The sequence below is a fragment of the Oryctolagus cuniculus genome, chromosome 19 (assembly GCF_051225735.1).
Source record: "Oryctolagus cuniculus isolate XC-2025 breed Fujian yellow rabbit chromosome 19, ASM5122573v1, whole genome shotgun sequence".
Lineage (NCBI taxonomy): Eukaryota > Metazoa > Chordata > Mammalia > Lagomorpha > Leporidae > Oryctolagus > Oryctolagus cuniculus.
In genome coordinates this window covers 5,988,866-6,006,634 of record NC_142885.1, presented here as the reverse complement: position 1 = coordinate 6,006,634, position 17,769 = coordinate 5,988,866, and the positions used below count along the sequence as shown (strand labels likewise).

Below are 17,769 nucleotides of genomic sequence, written 5' to 3'. Positions count from 1 at the left end.
GGTGGGGACATGCTGGCTAGCCACTGCTGCAGGTGCCACGTAATAGACTCCCCCCTGCCAACACACACACACACTGCAGCGGCTTATGCCACACACATTTGCTTTTCTGGCAGGGAGGGTGTGTTGGTAGCTGTGGCTCAGGGGGCTCTACTGGGCCTGCTTCTGGGTTCCCAATGGGGCTCGAGACTCCCCCAAGTGCCCCCTCATTCTCCCTGGGCCAGCCGCTGCCCCAGACACATTGTCACCGTAGAGGGCAGATGTGGAAGGAGACTGGCAGGCACCTGCTTTGGTTCTTCAGGCCTCAGCTGGGAACTGGCACAGCAGCGGCTCCTCCACGGAGGTCATTGGCCAGAGTGAGTCACAGGGCCAGGCCCCAGGTCACTGATGGCGGGATGTTTATGGCACTTCACCCACCTGGAGGTACCCACGGCTGGGGCACAGCTGAGGGCAAAGCCAGGAGCCTGTGGTTGCTACTGTCTGAGCAGGATCGGGCTCCTCGGCTCATGCAGGTTAGTTAGTGGGCTGACTGTGTGGTGTCTGGAGGTGGGGAGTGGGGGAGGAGCTTAGGCTCTGGGGGCGTGCCCCCGGAGGGAGTGCTGGTGAGAGGGCTAGCCTCTGCAGACAAGGACCCGCAGGGCCACTCGATCTTGGACTATGAACGTCCTTCCTTCATGAATTCAGGAGTTTGTTATGGTGACAAAAGGCTGGCTGATAACAATAGTCTTACTACTGGGAGCAGAAGGGCTGGGGGCCACCAACCACACATTATGTACATAATTCCTGGATGTCCGTGACGTCCCAGTTGTCACTGTAGTGGGGTCAAAAACAGACAAGCAGGGCCGCCGTGCTGCTGGTGACCGTCCCTCCCTGGGGGAAGCTTCGGCTCCTCGTGGCCGTGTGATCTGAGCCATCTGTGTTTCAGATCCACACGAGCACCACTCAGTCCAAGCCATACACACCCTGAAGTGCACTTGGTGTTGCCAAGGACTCCATCTCGTCACTGACCCGCCACATCCGTATTTGTCTATTGTCCAAGCTAATCTTTCTTGTTACAAAGATTTATTTTAAGGGGCCGGCGCCGTGACATAGTGGGGGAAAGCTGGTACCTGCGGTACCGGCATCCCATTTAGGCAGCAGTTCGAGACCCGGCTGCTCCACTTCCCATCTAGCTCTCTGCTATGGCCTGGGAAAGCAGTGGAAGATGGCCCAAGTCCTTGGGCCCCTGCACCTGTGTGAGAGACCTGGAAGAAGCTCCCGGCTCCTGGCTTCCAACTGGCTCAGCTCCTACAGTTGCAGCCATCTTGGGAGTGAACCAGCGGATGGATGACCTATCTCTCTCTCTGCCTCTGCCTTTCAAATAAATAAATAAATCTTTAAAAAAAAATTTATCTGAAAGGCAGAATGACACAGAGAAAGAGAACTCCTATCCACTTGCTCCTTCTACAAAATGGCCATGACAGCCAGGTCTGGGCCAGGATGAAGCCAGGAGCCTGGAGCTCCACTCGGGTCTCCCAGGTGGGTGCAGGACCCCAAGCACTGGAGCCATCTTTGGCTGCCTTCCCAGGCGCATTAGCAGGGAGCTGGATCGGAACTGGAGCAGCTGGGACTCCACCTGGCACCCATATGGAATGCTGATGTTGCAGGTAGCAGCTTAACCCACTGAGCCACAACACTGGCCCCCGTCCAAGCTAATCTTAGGCCCCCGTTTTGGATGGATTTCCACTCTCGGAGGTGAGTACACGTCGCTCACAGGCTCTTTGACCCAGCTTTTTTTTCTTCTTAGAAAAAAATAACTACATGACAAAACAATGCACCTTCCCACAGAGGCATTGACATCTGGGTTGTGGCCCCCCTGGAGCCCCTCAGGGTCTGGGTGGAAGGGTGGCGGCTCTGCCAGGTGCGACGCTCCAAACGCACACCCCAAGGAACAGGCCTGGGCCCGGGGTTGACAGCGCTTGTCTGGGGCAATTGCGTGCTTCCCATACATGGCTCGTGAGCCATGTGGTCCTTTTTTTTTTTTTTTTTTTTTTGACAGGCAGAGTGGACAGTGAGAGAGACAGAGACAGAGAGAAAGGTCTTCCTTTGCCGTTGGTTCACCCTCCAATGGCTGCCATGGCCGGCACACCACGCTGATCCGATGGCAGGAGCCAGGTGCTTCTCCTGGTCTCCCATGGGGTGCAGGGCCCAAGCACCCGGGCCATCCTCCACTGCACTCCCGGGCCACAGCAGAGAGCTGGCCTGGAAGAGGGGCAACCGGGACAGAATCCGGCGCCCCGACCAGGACTAGAACCTGGTGTGCCGGTGCCGCTAGGTGGAGGATTAGCCTAGTGAGCCGCGGCGCCGGCTTGCCATGCGGTCTTAGTTACAGGTTCACGCAGAGCAGTGCCGGAGGGAAAGACGGGCGAGAGGCTGCCATTCAAAGGAGAGAAGGAGGAGGACTTGCTTTTTCTTTCCCACACTCTTGGTGCATCTCTACTTTAAAAACGTAATTCCGCTGGGGCTTCCCAGGAAGGGGCTGCACGGAGGCGAGACCCCCATGTGCCCACCCTGCCTCCCGCATGGAGCCTCTGGGGCTCACAGAGGGGCTGGCCCTGCTCCAGCGCTCCCGGCCTGCGGGGGTCTTGTCAGTGTCACGTCGGCCAGAGGGGCCTCTGCCAAGCTCTCGCCGCTTAGAAAAGAGGTTTTGTTCCACTCCTTTCGCGGCCTCTGAGACGCGGAGGGGTGTGGTTAACAGAGAACCCCCTCGGCCCCAGGATTTCAATAGAGCAGCCTGAGCTCCGGGCGGGCCGGCTGGGGCTTTGTGCTTCAGAGGGTGGAGTGGGCTGGCGCGGCTTTGCCAGGCCAGCCTCACGCCCTAGGCCGGCCTGGGAAGACTCCTCCGCCCGTAGCTTGATTTGTGGGAGCTTCTCTCCCTCTGCCGAACCTGGGGATGGAGTGCGGACAGGAGTGCAAGTTCAAGGGGAGGCTCAGGCAAGGGCGGGAAGGCTCCTGGAGGCTCCAAGGGCAGTGGATCCCCCAGGCCCCTGGGGCTGGGTGCCGGGGAGACCATGCAGGCCTGGGAGGGGGGCCCGGCTCTCTGCCAGCCGTGGCTCAGCTTGGGGTGGTGGAGCGGGCACCAGACAAGCAAGGATGAGCTCTGGGAGTGGGAGGATGGTGACGGGGCACAGGGAGGCGACGGGGAGCACCCCATCGTTGTGGGGGTGTGTGGGTTCCCTGTGTTACCTCGAGGCATCCTTGGGTGTTTCCATCCTGAGGACGTGCTGGGACTGTGGGGACCGCTCTGGTCACCTCGGGGGATCCAGTGGCGTCATTTCTGAGGCTCAGAGCCCCAGGCCCTTTGTCTTGTTCGCTTAACAACCACCGAACGCCGGGCCATGGGGGCTGCTCCAGAGACCGGCAGCAAAGTCGCCGGCTTTTGTGGAGCCTTCCCCAGGCTCCGGGAACACTGTGGGAAAAGGGAATCCCAAGACAAGGTTATCTGAGGGTGATGCATCTTGGAACTCCACGCCCTGTTTTTCCACCTTTCCCGTGGACGCCCTGCAGGTCCCTCGTGTGTCAGCACCTCCACGCCAGGACACCAGCGACTGGTGGCAGAGCCATCAGAGCCAGGGGTGGGGGCGCAGTGAGCGGTGTGGGGAGCGTCTCACCAGGCTCGGGCTGCGTGGCCACAATCCTTTTTTTTTTTTTTTTTTTACAGGCAGAGTGGACAGGGGGGAGAGAGAGAGAGACAGAGAGACAGAGAGAAAGGTCTTCCTTTGCCGTTGGTTCACCCTCCAATGGCCGCCGCGGCCGGCGCGCTGCGGCCAGCACACCGCGCTGATCCGATGGCAGGAGCCAGGTGCTTCTCCTGGTCTCCCATGGGGTGCAGGGCCCAAGCACCTGGGCCATCTTCCACTGCACTCCCGGGCCACAGCAGAGAGCTGGCCTGGAAGAGGGGCAACCGGGACAGAATCCGGCGCCCCGACCAGGACTACACAATCCTTTCAACAACAAATGTCTTTCTCGGGTTCTGGGGCCAAGGCCGGGCAGAGCCCCTGTTCTATGAGGGTGGATGGCTGCCTCTCCCGTGTGAGGCAAGTGCGACAGTGGCTCTTCTGGCAAAGCTAAAGCCACCGTGGGAGCCCCACCCTTGTGACCTGGACCCCCCCCAAGACCCCACCTTCAGACACCGTCATATGGGAGATGAGGATTTCAAGGTATGAATTCGGGGAGAGGGAACACACACCTGGGTGAGCCCTGACCTGGATGGGGCCTCGAGTGAGCGACTCAGCCAGTGTCCTCGTCTCCACAGGCTTCAGAAAGGGATTTTTTTATGGGAGAGATTGATGGGGGTAGCACAGGTGAGGTTAAGAGTGGACCTTGATCAGGGACTGGGCTGCTCTTAACGAGTTGGTGCGGGGCCGGCACTGTGGCCCAGTGGGCTAAGCTGCCACCAGCAAGGTCAGTATCCCATATGGGTGCTGATTCCAGTCCCCGCTGCTCCACTTCCAATCCAGCTCCCTGCTAATGTTCCTGGGAAGGCAGCGGAGGATAGTCCAAGTGCTTGGGCCCCTGCACCCATGTGGAAGACAAGACGGAGTTCCTGGCTCCTGGCTTCAGCCTGACTCAGCCCTAGCTGTTGAGGCCACCTGGGGAGTGAACCAGCAGATGGAAGATCTCTCTCTCTCTCTCACTCTGCTCTCCAGATAAATAAATACATCTTGTGTTTGTAAAGAAGAGGCGAGGACGCGGACACTCACCGAGGGACGGCCACTGGACACAGGGAGAAAACGGTGTCATTTAGGAGGGGACATCGAGGAGGACAGGCCCTGCACACAGCTCAGGGCTCCTGAGCCACTTACTGGCAATGAGGTCAGGATCCACGGTGTGGAGCCACTCAGGCCCACCCTGGCCCCTGCGGTCCCCACGGACGGCTCCATGGCGTGTGCAGGCTACAGGGAATGCCGGCTGCTTAACACCAAATCCTGGCAGCTGTCCCACGAGGCAGGCACCGCCGTCCACTTCCTTTGAAAGGCGAGTGAGCAAGTGGAGGCTCGCTGAGACACACCGGGAGGACGCAGGCGCCGGAGCAGAGAGGAAAACGCGGGTGCTGGGCTCAGGCTGCCGATTCCCCGCCGCTTCTGTGCAGACAGGCCATGGGGTTCAGGAGGGGGACACATGCACGGCTCCCACCACGGCTGCCTCACGGGCAGACCCCCTCAGAGCACCCCTCCTGCACCTGGGTCTCTTTCCTACTCTTTTAAAAAAATCACTTAATGTGGCCAGCGCCGCGGCTCACTAGGCTAATCCTCCGCCTTGCGGCGCTGGCATACCGGGTTCTAGTCCCGGTTGGGGCGCCGGATTCTGTCCCGGTTGCCCCTCTTCCAGGCCAGCTCTCTGCTGTGGCCCGGGAGTGCAGTGGAGGATGGCCCAAGTGCTTGGGCCCTGCACCCCATGGGAGACCAGGAGAAGCACCTGGCTCCTGCCTTTGGATCAGCGCAGTGCGTGGGCCGCGGCGGCCATTGGAGGGTGAACCAACGGCAAAGGAAGGCCTTTCTCTCTGTCTCTCTCTCTCACTATCCACTCTGCCTGTCAAAAAAAAAAAAAAATCACTTAATGTTTACGCTTTCTTCCCCCACCTTGAAAAACTGAAGAACACAGAAACACGCCTCCCTGCGGTGCTCATCACGCGCTCACTGTCCTGCTGCCGCGTGACAAACGACCACAGCCTTGGCCACTTACATCAAGCCGTACCTGCTGTCATGCGTGGGCAGGCTGCGTCCTCGTCCGCAGACGGAGCTGGGCAGACTCCTCTCCCGAGCTCCTTCAGGCTGCAGGCGGGACGTGCTTCTCGTGGCTGCACGCCACTCTCAGGCCCTGGCGGCCCTCCGGGTCCCCTGGCCTGGGGTCCTCCCCTACAGCTGCACACAACGTGCTGTTCGCTTCTGCAGGGCCAGCAGGAGCGTCTCTGTCACCAGGCAGCCTGGACGCGGCCTCAGAGGGTGTCAGAGTATCGTGCGGGTGACGGGAGCAACAGCCCCTCACCCCTTCCTGTGGAGCCTGAGCTGAGACTGGCCTCACACCCCTTCCCCGCGCAGACCCCACTGTACGAGATGCACAGCACAGGCCCAGCCACGCGGGGCGGGGGGAGACATGGGTGGCTCAGGGGGCTCACTGTGGGGTGTGTGGAAGTGAGGAACGCTGCCTGCCACCGCAGCCCGTCTCCACGTGGGGGCAGGGCCAGCCGGGCTGCCGCTGGCTGCCTGAGCCCTCCACCACCCCTCCGGGCATTCCACAGCCATTAGGGAAGGATGTAAATGCACCGCAAAGTCACCTTCACTGTCAGTCCAGGCACACAAAATCCATCTCTCCCTCATCGCTTTACCTGTGCCCCTCAGACTTCTCTCCGCTACCGACTCTGTGTGCTGGAACTACGGCCCCATCTCCAAGTCCAGGTACTGCACACTGGTCAGGTACTGCACACTGGTCAGGTACTGCACACTGGCCCAGGTCCTGCACACTGGTGTAGGTACTGTATGCTGGTCCAGGTACTGCACACTGGTCAGGTACTGCACGCTGACCCAGGTCCTGCACACTGGTCAGGTACTGCACACTGGTCAGGTACTGCACTCTGGTCAGGTACTGCACGCTGACCCAGGTACTGCACTCTGGTCAGGTACTGCACTCTGGTCAGGTACTGCACACTGGTGTAGGTACTGCACACTGGTCAGGTACTGCACACTGGTGTAGGTACTGCACTCTAGTCAGGTACTGCAGACTGGTGTGGGTACTGCACTCTGGTCAGGTACTGCACGCTGACCCAGGTACTGCACTCTGGTCAGGTACTGCACTCTGGCCCAGGTCCTGCACGCTGACCCAGGTCCTGCACACTGGTCAGGTACTGCACGCTGGCCCAGGTACTGCACTCTGGTCAGGTACTGCACACTGGCCCAGGTACTGCACGCTGACCCAGGTACTGCACTCTGGTCAGGTACTGCACACTGGTCAGGTACTGCACTCTGGTCAGGTACTGCACACTGGTATAGGTACTGCACTCTGGTCAGGTACTGCACTCTGGTCAGGTACTGCACACTGTATAGGTACTGCACACTGGTCAGGTACTGCACGCTGGTGTAGGTACTGCACTCTGGTCAGGTACTGCACACTGGTATAGGTACTGCACTCTGGTCAGGTACTGCACACTGGTCAGGTACTGCACTCTGGTCAGGTACTGCACTCTGGTCAGGTACTGCACACTGGTCAGGTACTGCACTCTGGTCAGGTACTGCACACTGGTATAGGTACTGCACTCTGGTCAGGTACTGCACTCTGGTCAGGTACTGCACACTGTATAGGTACTGCACACTGGTCAGGTACTGCACACTGGTCAGGTTCTGCACTCTGGTCAGGTTCTGCACTCTGGTCAGGTTCTGCACGCTGGTCAGGTACTGCACACTGGTCAGGTACTGCACACTGGTCAGGTTCTGCACTCTGGTCAGGTTCTGCACGCTGGCCCAGGTACTGCACTCTGGTCAGGTTCTGCACACTGGTGTAGGTACTGCACTCTGGTCAGGTTCTGCACACTGGTGTAGGTACTGCACTCTGGTCAGGTTCTGCACACTGGTGTAGGTACTGCACTCTGGTCAGGTTCTGCACACTGGTGTAGGTACTGCACTCTGGTCAGGTTCTGCACACTGGTGTAGGTACTGCACACTGGTCAGGTACTGCACTCTGGTCAGGTTCTGCACACTGGTGTAGGTACTGCACTCTGGTCAGGTTCTGCACTCTGGTCAGGTTCTGCATGCTGGCCCAGGTACTGCACTCTGGTCAGGTTCTGCACACTGGTGTAGGTACTGCACTCTGGTCAGGTTCTGCACACTGGTGTAGGTACTGCACACTGGTCAGGCACTGCACTCTGGTCAGGTACTGCACACTGGTCAGGCACTGCACACTGGCCCAGGTACTGCACACTGGTCAGGTACTGCACACTGGTCAGGTACTGCACACTGACCCAGGTACTGCACACTGGTCAGGCACTGCACACTGACCCAGGTACTGCACTCTGGTCAGGTACTGCACACTGGTCCAGGTACTGCACACTGGTCAGGCACTGCACACTGGTCAGGTACTGCACACTGGTCAGGTACTGCACACTGGTCAGGTACTGCACTCTGGTCCAGGTACTGCACACTGACCCAGGTACTGCACTCTGGTCAGGTACTGCACACTGGTCCAGGTACTGCACTCTGGTCAGGTACTGCACACTGGTGTAGCTACTGTATGCTGGTCCTGGTACTGCACGCTGACCCAAGTAATGCACACTGGTACAGGCATTGCACATTGGTCCAGGTACTGCACGCTGGTGTAGGTACTGCACACTGGTCCAGGTAATGCACGCTGGCCCAGATACTGCACACTGGTCCAGGCATTGCACATTGGTCCAGGTACTGCACGCTGGTGTAGGTACTGCACGCTAGTCCAGGTACCACACACTGGTCAGGTACCGCATGCTGGTCCAGGTACTGCACGCTGGCCCAGGTACTACACTCTGGCTCAGGTATTGCACACTGGTGTAGGTACTGTACACTGGTGTAGGTACTGCAAGCTGACCCAGGTACTACACTCTGGCCCAGGAACTGAACACTGGCGTAGGTACTGTATGCCGGACCAGGTACTGCACTCTGGCCCAGGTAATGCAAGCTGACCCAGGCACTGCACACTGGTCCAGGCATTGCACATGGGTCCAGGCATTGAACACTGGTCCAGGTACTGCACTCTGGTGCAGGTACTGCACTATGGCCCAGGTACTGCACTCTGGTTCAGGTACTGCACTCTGGCCCAAGTACTGCACAGTGATTCAGGTACTGCACACTGGCCCAGGTATTGCACGCTGGTGTAGTTACTGCACGCTGGCCCAGGTACTGCACACTGGTTCAGGTACCGCATGCTGGTTCAGGTACTGAACGCTGGTATAGGTACTGCACACTGGTCAGGTACTGCACGCTGGTATAGGTACTGCACACTGGTATAGGTACCGCACTCTGGTCCAGGTACTGCACGCTGGCCCAGGTACTGCACACTGGTCAGGTACTGCACACTGGTCAGGTACTGCACACTGGTATAGGTACTGCACACTGGTCAGGTACTGCACACTGGTCAGGTACTGCACACTGTATAGGTACTGCACACTGGTCAGGTACTGCACACTGGTCAGGTACTGCACTCTGGTCAGGTACTGCACACTGGTCAGGTACTGCACGCTGGTCAGGTACTGCACACTGGTCAGGTACTGCACACTGTATAGGTACTGCACACTGGTCAGGTACTGCACACTGGTCAGGTACTGCACACTGGTCCAGGTACTGCACGCTGGTCAGGTACCGCATGCTGGCCCAGGCACTGTACACTGGCCCAGGAACCGCACGCTGGCCCAGGCACTGCACGCTGGCCCAGGTACTGCATACTGGTTCAGGTACCGCATGCTGGCCCAGGTACTGCACACTGGTATAGGTACCGCACACTGGCCCAGGTACCGCACACTGGTGCACGTACTGCACGCTGGTTCTGGTACTCATGCTGGTAGATAAGCTCACACCAATCCAGGCGCTCTGTGTTGGTTGCTTGGTATCAGCCACTGCAGAAATATAACACCAGGGAGGTCTGAAAATGCTTAATTCAGGGCTTGAGAGCTACTCTGGCCTTCACTTGAGCTAAAGATGACTTTTATAAATTTTTAAAAGATTTATTTTACTTACAAGGCAGAGAGAGAGAGAGAGAAATCAATCGTCCATCCACTGGGTAACTCCCCAAAGCGCCACAGACCGCCCAAAGCTGTGTAGGCCAAAGCCAGGGACTCGATCGGGGCCTCCCACGCGGGTGCAGGTGCCCAAGACCTTGGCCATCACTGCTGCCCGCCCAAGTGCATCATCCGGGAGCTGGACCCGAAGCCGCGGCTGCGCAGCCAGCATCTGACCCCAACGCTGGCGTCACACGCAGCGGCTTACCGTGGCCCTTAGTTCCCCCATTCTACAGAGTGGTAGGGCTGGCACGGTGGCTCCGCAGGTCAAACCACTGCACCGGTTCGAGTCCCGGCTGCCCCACTTCCCATCCAGCTCCCTGCCGACGACCCTGGGAAACCAGAGGAAGATGGCCCAAGTGCTTGGGCGCCTGCACCCCCGTGGGAGGCCTGGAAGAAGCTCCGGGCTCCGGCCTGGCCCAGCCCCGGCAGATGTGGCCATCCGGGGAGTGAACAGGCAGATGGAAGACCTCTCTGTCTCTCTCCTCCTCTCTCCGTAACTCTGCCTTTCAAATAAATACATATTTAAAAAGCTGGCAGATTGGAGACTCATCGTGCCCGACAGAGCGCGCGCCCCACACGCCTCCTGTCAGGACGGCTGACAACACACAGATGGGACACTTCCAGACAACTCAGGCCGCGCAAGAGGAGCCCACGGGCGCGCGCGGGCCCGGCTGGCCCCACGTGGGCCGCTGGACACGTGACCGCAGCGAGGCTGCAACGGGCCGCGCCGGCCGCTCGGGAAACCGGAAGCCACCTCGCGGCGCGCTGTGCGCAGGCGCAGCGCGCAAGGCCCTGTCGCTAGGGGGCGCTGTGGCGCCCGCCGGCGGCCGTAGGGGGAGGGGAGGCGCCGCGCTGGGGCCGGACCACGTGCGCACCACGTGGCGCCCCGGCAGCCCCCGGCCGCAGTGCGGCCGACCGGCCGGTCCCGCCGCGCGGCCGGCGGCTCGCCGGGGTGGCGAGCCGGTCTCCCGGCCAACGCCCCCGCGCACGATGACCTCTGACCTCCAACCCCAGCACCTTGAGGGTCGCCCCTCACCCGCTGCCGCGCGGTGTGTTTATAAACAGAACTCCCGGCGGGGCCGAAACCCCGGATCGGCGGATTCGCACCCGGGGGAGCGGAGCCTTCCGCGCCCGGGCGCCTTCTGCGCGTGCGCCCTGCGGCCGCGCCCCGCGGCCGCTCTGCGCTTGCGCGCTGGGTGGGGCGCCCGGGCCTGCGGGGAGGGCGCGGCGCGGGGTCGGCTCCGCCCTGGGCCCGGGTCCTCCCGCGTGGGATGCGCAGTCGGGACGGAGCCCTGCTGGCCCCCAGACCCCCGGCCAGGAGAACCTCGAACTCCGCCCAAGTGCCCTGGAGGGCCTTGAAGAGGAGTGGGGTGCAATATATGTTTTACTGTTTGAGATAAATTAAGGAAGCTTTGATATGGGTGCACCTTGCAGCCTGGACACACAAGGACTCGGCGGGTGGTTCCGGTCCTTGGGGGCCCCGGGGGGCGTGTCAGACAGGCCAGGGACCAAGGATCAGGGGGCTGGTGGTTGAGCTTGTGGGGAGGGGTGTCTAATCCAGATCAGGTGACCCGGGGAGAGGTGGCCCTTTGACCTGAGACCTGTGTGATAAGGGGAGAATGGGGCAGGTTAGAGAACAGCAAATGCGCAAAGCCCCGAGGCCAGGCCCATCTGCAGAGGAGGTGAGCGGAGCCTGTGAGGTTTAGGACGGGAAGGCAGAGAGAGACTCCCGGCACTATGACCAGGTCAGGTTTAGCGGGTGGAACAGAACTTGAGCCTCCTGATGTTGCCAGCCGGGGTTTGACTAGGGCTCGGGGTCCCCTGAGGTCGGCATCAGATATTGGTGGGGGCTGTGGGGTCCCTGACGGCTGGACAGAGCGGGACGCTCACTCCCGTGGTTGGCAGGTGCAGCTGGGAGCTAGATTGGGCCACGGTCAGCAGGAAAGCCCACAGGTGGCTCCTCCCACCCGGTGGTCTAGGGTGAGAGGGTGAAATGCCCTCCAGGGACCCCGGCAGAAACCCCGTGGTGGCCTTGGCCTTTTAGGACTTGGGCATCACCGGGGGTGTCGCTCTTGTCACTGGTTGTTTGAAGCCTGCCCAGATCCAAGGAAAGGGGCCATACCAGGGCACTTCAAAGAGTTCCTGGGAAGACAGAACTGAAAGATACGTTTGTTGGGGCTGGCGTTGTGGTACAGTGGGTTAAGCCGCCGCCTGCATCGCCAGCATCTCATGGGAGCTCTGGTTTGAGTCCCGGCTGCTCCACTTCTGATCCAGCTCCCTGCTAATGCTCATGGGAAAGCAGCAGAGGAGGGCCCAGGTGCTTGGGCCCCTGCAGCCACGTGGGAGAGCCAGTTGGAGTTCCAGGCTCCTGACTTCTGCCTGGTCCAGCCCTGGCTATTTGGGGAGTGAACCAGCAGATGGAAGAGTGTGTGTGTGTGTGTGTGTGTGTGTGTAACTCTGCCTTTCAAATAAATAAATATTTTAAAAAGTTTATTTCGGTGCAAAAAAATCTTGAAGTGCATGCAGTTTTTTTTTTTTTTCATAAAAAACTTCTCATGGATGCTTTGAAGACTCCCCCGCCCCCAATGCCCACCCCCAGTGGGAGTGGGGCCAAGCTTTTGGGGCCACATTTTTGAATCACTCCGGAAGCGGATGGGAGCTCTCTGCAGGGGAAAACCGTGCCTCCAGGTGGTGGTCCTGGCCAGGGTCACAGGAGAGCGAGGCTGGGACATCAGGGGACCCTGCCCTTTCCTGTCACCTCCCTCCCACCCTGCTCTCCCAGGCCCTGTGGGCACTGGGCTTCGCTCCAGAGTCCTGACGATTCCCACTACGGTAGCACAGACCTCTGCATTTTATTTATTTTATTTTTAATTTTTATTTATTTGATAGGTAGAGTTATAGACAGTGAGAGAGACAGAGAGAAAGGTCTTCCTTCCTTTGGAGGAACAACTGGGACTAGAACCCGGCACCCATATGGGATGCCGGCGCTGCAGGCGGAGGATTAACCAAGTGAGCCATGGCACCAGCCCCCGACCTCTGCATTAAAAAAAAAAAATTTATTTTGGGGCTGATGCTGTGGCGTAGTGGGTAAAGCCACTGCCAGCAGTGCCGGCATCCCATATGGGTGCTGGTTTGAGACCCGGCTGCTCCACTTCTGATCCAGCTCTCTGCTATGGCCTGGGAAAGCAGTAGAAGATGACCCAAGTCCTTGGGTCCCTGCACCCGCGTGGGCAACCCGGAAGAAGCTCCTGGCTTTGGATTGGCACAGCTCTGGCCCTTGCGGCCAATTTTGGGGAATGAACCAGTGTATGGAAGATCTCTCTCGATCTCTCTCTCTCTCTCTCTCTCTCTCTCTCCCTCCCTCCTCCTTCTCTCTTTGGGTAACTGACACTTTCAAGTAAAATAAATAAATCTAAAAAATAATCTATTTTATTTTATTTGAAAGAGTTTTACAGAGAGAGAGAGGGATTGGGGGGGAGAATCTTCCATCCACTGGTGCACTCCCCACATGGCCACAACAACCAGGCCAAAGCCAGGAGCCAGGAGCTTCTTCCGGGTCTCCCACGTGAGTGGCAGGGGGCCATCTCCTGCTGCTTTCCCAGGTGCATTAGCAGGGAGCTGGATCAGAAGCTGAAAAGCCTAGACACGAACCGGTGCCCGTGTGGGATGCTGGGTGGTGCCGGCATGGCTCCAGACCTCTGCATTTTTGATGATCTCGTGTTACTGTCTTCAGTGCCCGTATCCCTGTCGCAAATGGTCTTGCTTCCTTGTCGACGTGTCGGTTGCCCGTCTCGCTCGTTTGTCTCTTTTGCTGTTGTGGTGTTCGTAACAGCTTCGGCAACATGGTTGTCCCTTGCCGTCTGCTGGGGACATCTGCCTGCACCCGGGTGCCCTGGGGTGGGTGGGGGGCGTGACTTGGCATTTGCATGGAGCAGACGCACATCCTCCAGCACTCTGCGATCTTCTCTGGATGTGCCACCTAACGCGGTGTAACTGCTGTGCACAGAGGGACAGCGCGTTGTTTAGGGGACGAGGAGAAGAAAAGTCTGTATGTGTCTGTACACATGTGGTTTTTCTTCCTTAGGGTATTCCCTGCCCGAGGTTAAAGAATTCAAGGATGTGGACCCGACAGACACTGAGGTGGGCTGTGCTTGGGGATTCGACTCGGGGCGTGCCGGGCAAAGTGCACTCTGTCTCTGCTTCCTGCCAGGCACCTGTAGGCATCCACGGTGCTGCTCCCAGCAGCCCTCGGGGTCGGACGTCGGGGCTGTGGCTCCGCGGTGCTGCTCCCAGCAGCCCTCGGGGTCGGACGTCGGGGCTGTGGCTCCGCGGTGCTGCTCCCAGCAGCCCTCGGGGTCGGACGTCGGGGCTGTGGCTCCGCGGTGCTGCTCCCAGCAGCCCTCGGGGTCGGACGTCGGGGCTGTGGCTCCGCGGTGCTGCTCCCAGCAGCCCTCGGGGTCGGACGTCGGGGCTGTGGCTCCGCGGTGCTGCTCCCAGCAGCCCTCGGGGTCGGACGTCGAGGCTGTGGAAGGGAAAGGCCAGGCTCTGTGCCCCGGGTGAGATCGTTTTTGCCTGCTGACAGTTGTCCCCCTGTGTCCCCGCCTTGTCACAGTTAGAGAGCGTTTAGTCAGCTGGGGTCCCCTGGGACCCTCACGAGGAATTCTGATCAAGATGTGTGTGTGTGTGTCTGCGTCACAGCTCATTTCCAAAAGGAGCTACACAGGCTCCACGCAGAGCTGCCCAGAGACACAGCAGCCAGGTGGGAGCAGAGAGAGAGAGAGGGGGCAGAGGCGGTCATGGCGGGGTCATAGGGCCTTGGAGCTCTGAGTGTGGTGGTGAGGGTGCTGCCCAGTGGGTGTAGCGGGGGACAGGCCAGGCCGACCAGGTGGCTTCCATGTGCAGGGCGGCCTGAGAAGCGGCTTCCAGACGGGACTCCCCAGACGTTCACGTGCCTGTGTCCGTGAGCGGCTTCTCCTGCAGCACACCCGGGACTCTGCATTTTCAACTAACCGCTGCTGCCCAGGGGCGGCGCTTGCTTGTCCCGCGGCCGCCCTCTTCCAGGTGACCTGAGGCTGATGTGGAGGCTGCTGGTCCTTGCACATCTGAGCCACTGGGCTCAGAGCAGCCACAGCAGGCGCTGGGACGTACTGGAAATGCAGATTCCCAGGCCCGCCCTCCTGCCTGGGAGTCCCCGTTGTCCAGGCTCCCGGGTGCTTGCGGGTGCCTTATTGCACACCACGTGCTGGTTGTCGGCCCCAGGAGCGCCGGCTCTCTCTCCCTGCTTCTCATCACTGCACAGCAGACGGTGAGGAAGGAGGCGCCTGTGTCCCCGCGGTGCCCTGCTGTGACCAGTGTGCTGCCGCCGTGCCCGGCCGAGGCTGTGGCAGCTTTGCTGGCCGGGAGAGGACTCCAGCGCCCTGGAGATGGCAGTGCAGGATGGGAACTGAGCAGAAAACTCGCAGCGCCTCCTTCCCTGGCTTCAGCCACTGCTGTGGGCTGCCAGCGCCTGGGCCGGCCGGCCTGCGGTTCTCACCCTTGCACCAGCAGGCGGACCGGCCTCTGCCCTGAGCCGCGTCAGACAGGACAGCCCTGGGGGGACGTCGTGGAAGGGCAGGCTGTCATCGATCCCGCTGTATGTCACCGACAGATGCAATGCACAGCAGAGAAATACGGCTTGAGCGCCATGGATAAGTACTGCCTGGGAGTGCTGAGGACTGACCCGGGGAGGGGCTGAAGTGTCCCGGGGGTGAGGCCCCATGCAGTCGGCAGAGCTGGTGGGCAGGGAGCAGGTGTGGTGACGCACACAGGGACAGAGCTGTGTGCATCGCGTGGCTCCCAGACCCCCTGACAGTTCCTCCTCTCCGCTAATGATTTAGGTTCAGCTAACCAAAGCCAGAGTTTCTGGGACTTGGTGCCACTCAGAAAGTGCCCTGGGGCTGGTGCTGTGGTGTAGCAGGTTAAAGCCCTGGCCTGCAGTGCCAGCATCTCACATGGGCGCCAGTTCGAGTCCCGGCTGCTCCTCTTCTGACCCAGCTCTCTGCTGTGGCCTGGGAAAGCAGTAGAAGATGGCGCAAGTCCTGGCCGCTGAACCCATGTGGGAAACCTGGAAGAAGCTCCTGACGTCAGATTGGCTCAGCTTGGGCCATTGCAGCCATCTAGGGAGTGAACCAGCTGATGGAAGACCTCTCTCTCTCTCTCTCTGTGTCTACCTCTCTTTGTAACCCCGTCTTTCAAATAAATAAAAATAAATCTTGAAAGAAAGAGAAAGTGCCCTGAGCTGCTCACTGGGGCTGGTCTTGAGCTGAGTACCACGAGCCCACGAAGCAGCTGGTGTCTGTGCCCTGAGGGCCCCATACAAGCAAGACAGGGCTGTGGGGTGCTGGGGCCCCACCGACCAGCCCAGCCGGGCCCTTGCCTGCACAGAGCTCCTGATTCATGGGAGACACTGAGAAGCCCCCTGGCTCTGCTCCCTGCTACTGCAGACCACGAAGGCACCAGTGATGGCTCAAATTAGGTTCCTGTCCAGGGAGACCTGGATTGAGTTCCTGGCTCCTGGCTCCTGGCTCTGGCTCTGGCCTGGCCCAACCCCAGCTCTTTTTAACATTTGAGTGAGCCAGTGGTTGGCAGCTTTCTCTTTCTCTGGCTGTCAAAACAAACAAAAGTGTGTCCAGGTCAGGGTGGAGGACCTAGGTGCTGGGAATTTCTTGGTTGTGGCTTCGGGGATTAAGGGGCGGGGAGCAGGACTGGGGTGAGAACCTGGCTGCAGCTTGCGCCTGAGCCGACGAAACCTGGAGCGGGAGTTGTGGGTGCTGACACTGGCCCAGAGCAATCAGACGTGGGCTGTCTGACCTGGTGGCATGGAACGGGGGCTGGCGTTTGGCACAGTGGTTAACACACTGCTTGGGACGCCCACGTTCTAAGTCAGAGTGCCTGGGTTCGAGTCCCAGCTCTGCTTCCAATCCAGCTGTCTGCTAATGTGTACTTGGGGAAGCAGCACGTGATGGCTCAAGTGCTTGGGCCCCTGCCACCCACGTGGAACTCCCTGGAACGGAGTTGACAACATTCTAGAATTTTCTCCCACTCAGCAGCCCACAGCACCTAGAATCTCTGTTGTTGCAAGCAGGACAGCTGATCCTCTCGCCCTTCCTGGCACCTCCCCGACTCCTCGCGGCTCCCTGAGGGTGGAGACCACATCTGCCGCTCACTGCCCTGTTGGCTGCAGTGTCGGGGGCCCGCCAGGAGGGGGTGCTGTGTCTGGGCTGATCTGCCTGAGCTGAGTCACCGCCCCTGGTTCACAAGTCCTGTGTTTGTGAGCAGCTTGGTTTTCCGCTCCCGTCTCCTGCTTTTCTTACTCTCTCAACATAGCACAGTGTGTTCTGCAACTATGAAAATAACACATTCATCCCTACTGGGGATCTTAAAAATAATCCCATAAAATCATCCACCAGTTCATTTGGCCAAGGCAATGACCAGCCATGTTTCCTTTCAGATTAATGTATTTTTTTTTTTTTTTTGACAGGCAGAGTGGACAGTGAGAGAGAGAGAGAGACAGAGAGAAAGGTCTTCCTTTGCCGTTGGTTCACCCTCCAATGGCTGCCGCGGCTGGCGCACTGTGGCCGGCGCACCGCGCTGATCCAATGGCAGGAGCCAGGTGCTTCTCCTGGTCTCCCATGGGGTGTAGGGCCCAAGCACTTGGGCCATCCTCCACTGCACTCCCGGGCCACAGCAGAGAGCTGGCCTAGAAGAGGGGCAACCAGGACAGAATCCAGTGCCCCGACCGGGACTAGAACCTGGTGTGCCGGCGCCGCTAGGCGGAGGATTAGCTTAGTGAGCCGCGGCGCCGGCCCAGATTAATGTATTTTTAAAGGCAGAGTGACAGAGAATGAGAGAGACTCTCCATTCAGGGGTTCACTCCCCAGAGGGCAGCAACAGCCGGGGCTGGGCCAGCCTGAAGCCAGGGTGCAGGAACTCCATCCGGGTCTCCCGTGGCA

The 17,769-nt window shown here is 59.6% G+C and overlaps 1 long non-coding RNA gene across 1 annotated transcript; it reads left to right on the top strand.

Annotated features, from left to right (window-relative positions):
- The first annotated feature begins 13,785 nt into the window (after positions 1-13,785).
- LOC149120316 (uncharacterized) lies at positions 13,786-16,045 on the top strand. Its single transcript, XR_016225665.1, has 2 exons — positions 13,786-13,918; positions 14,681-16,045. It is a non-coding gene; the product is annotated as an uncharacterized LOC149120316 (long non-coding RNA).
- Positions 16,046-17,769: the final 1,724 nt, after the last annotated feature.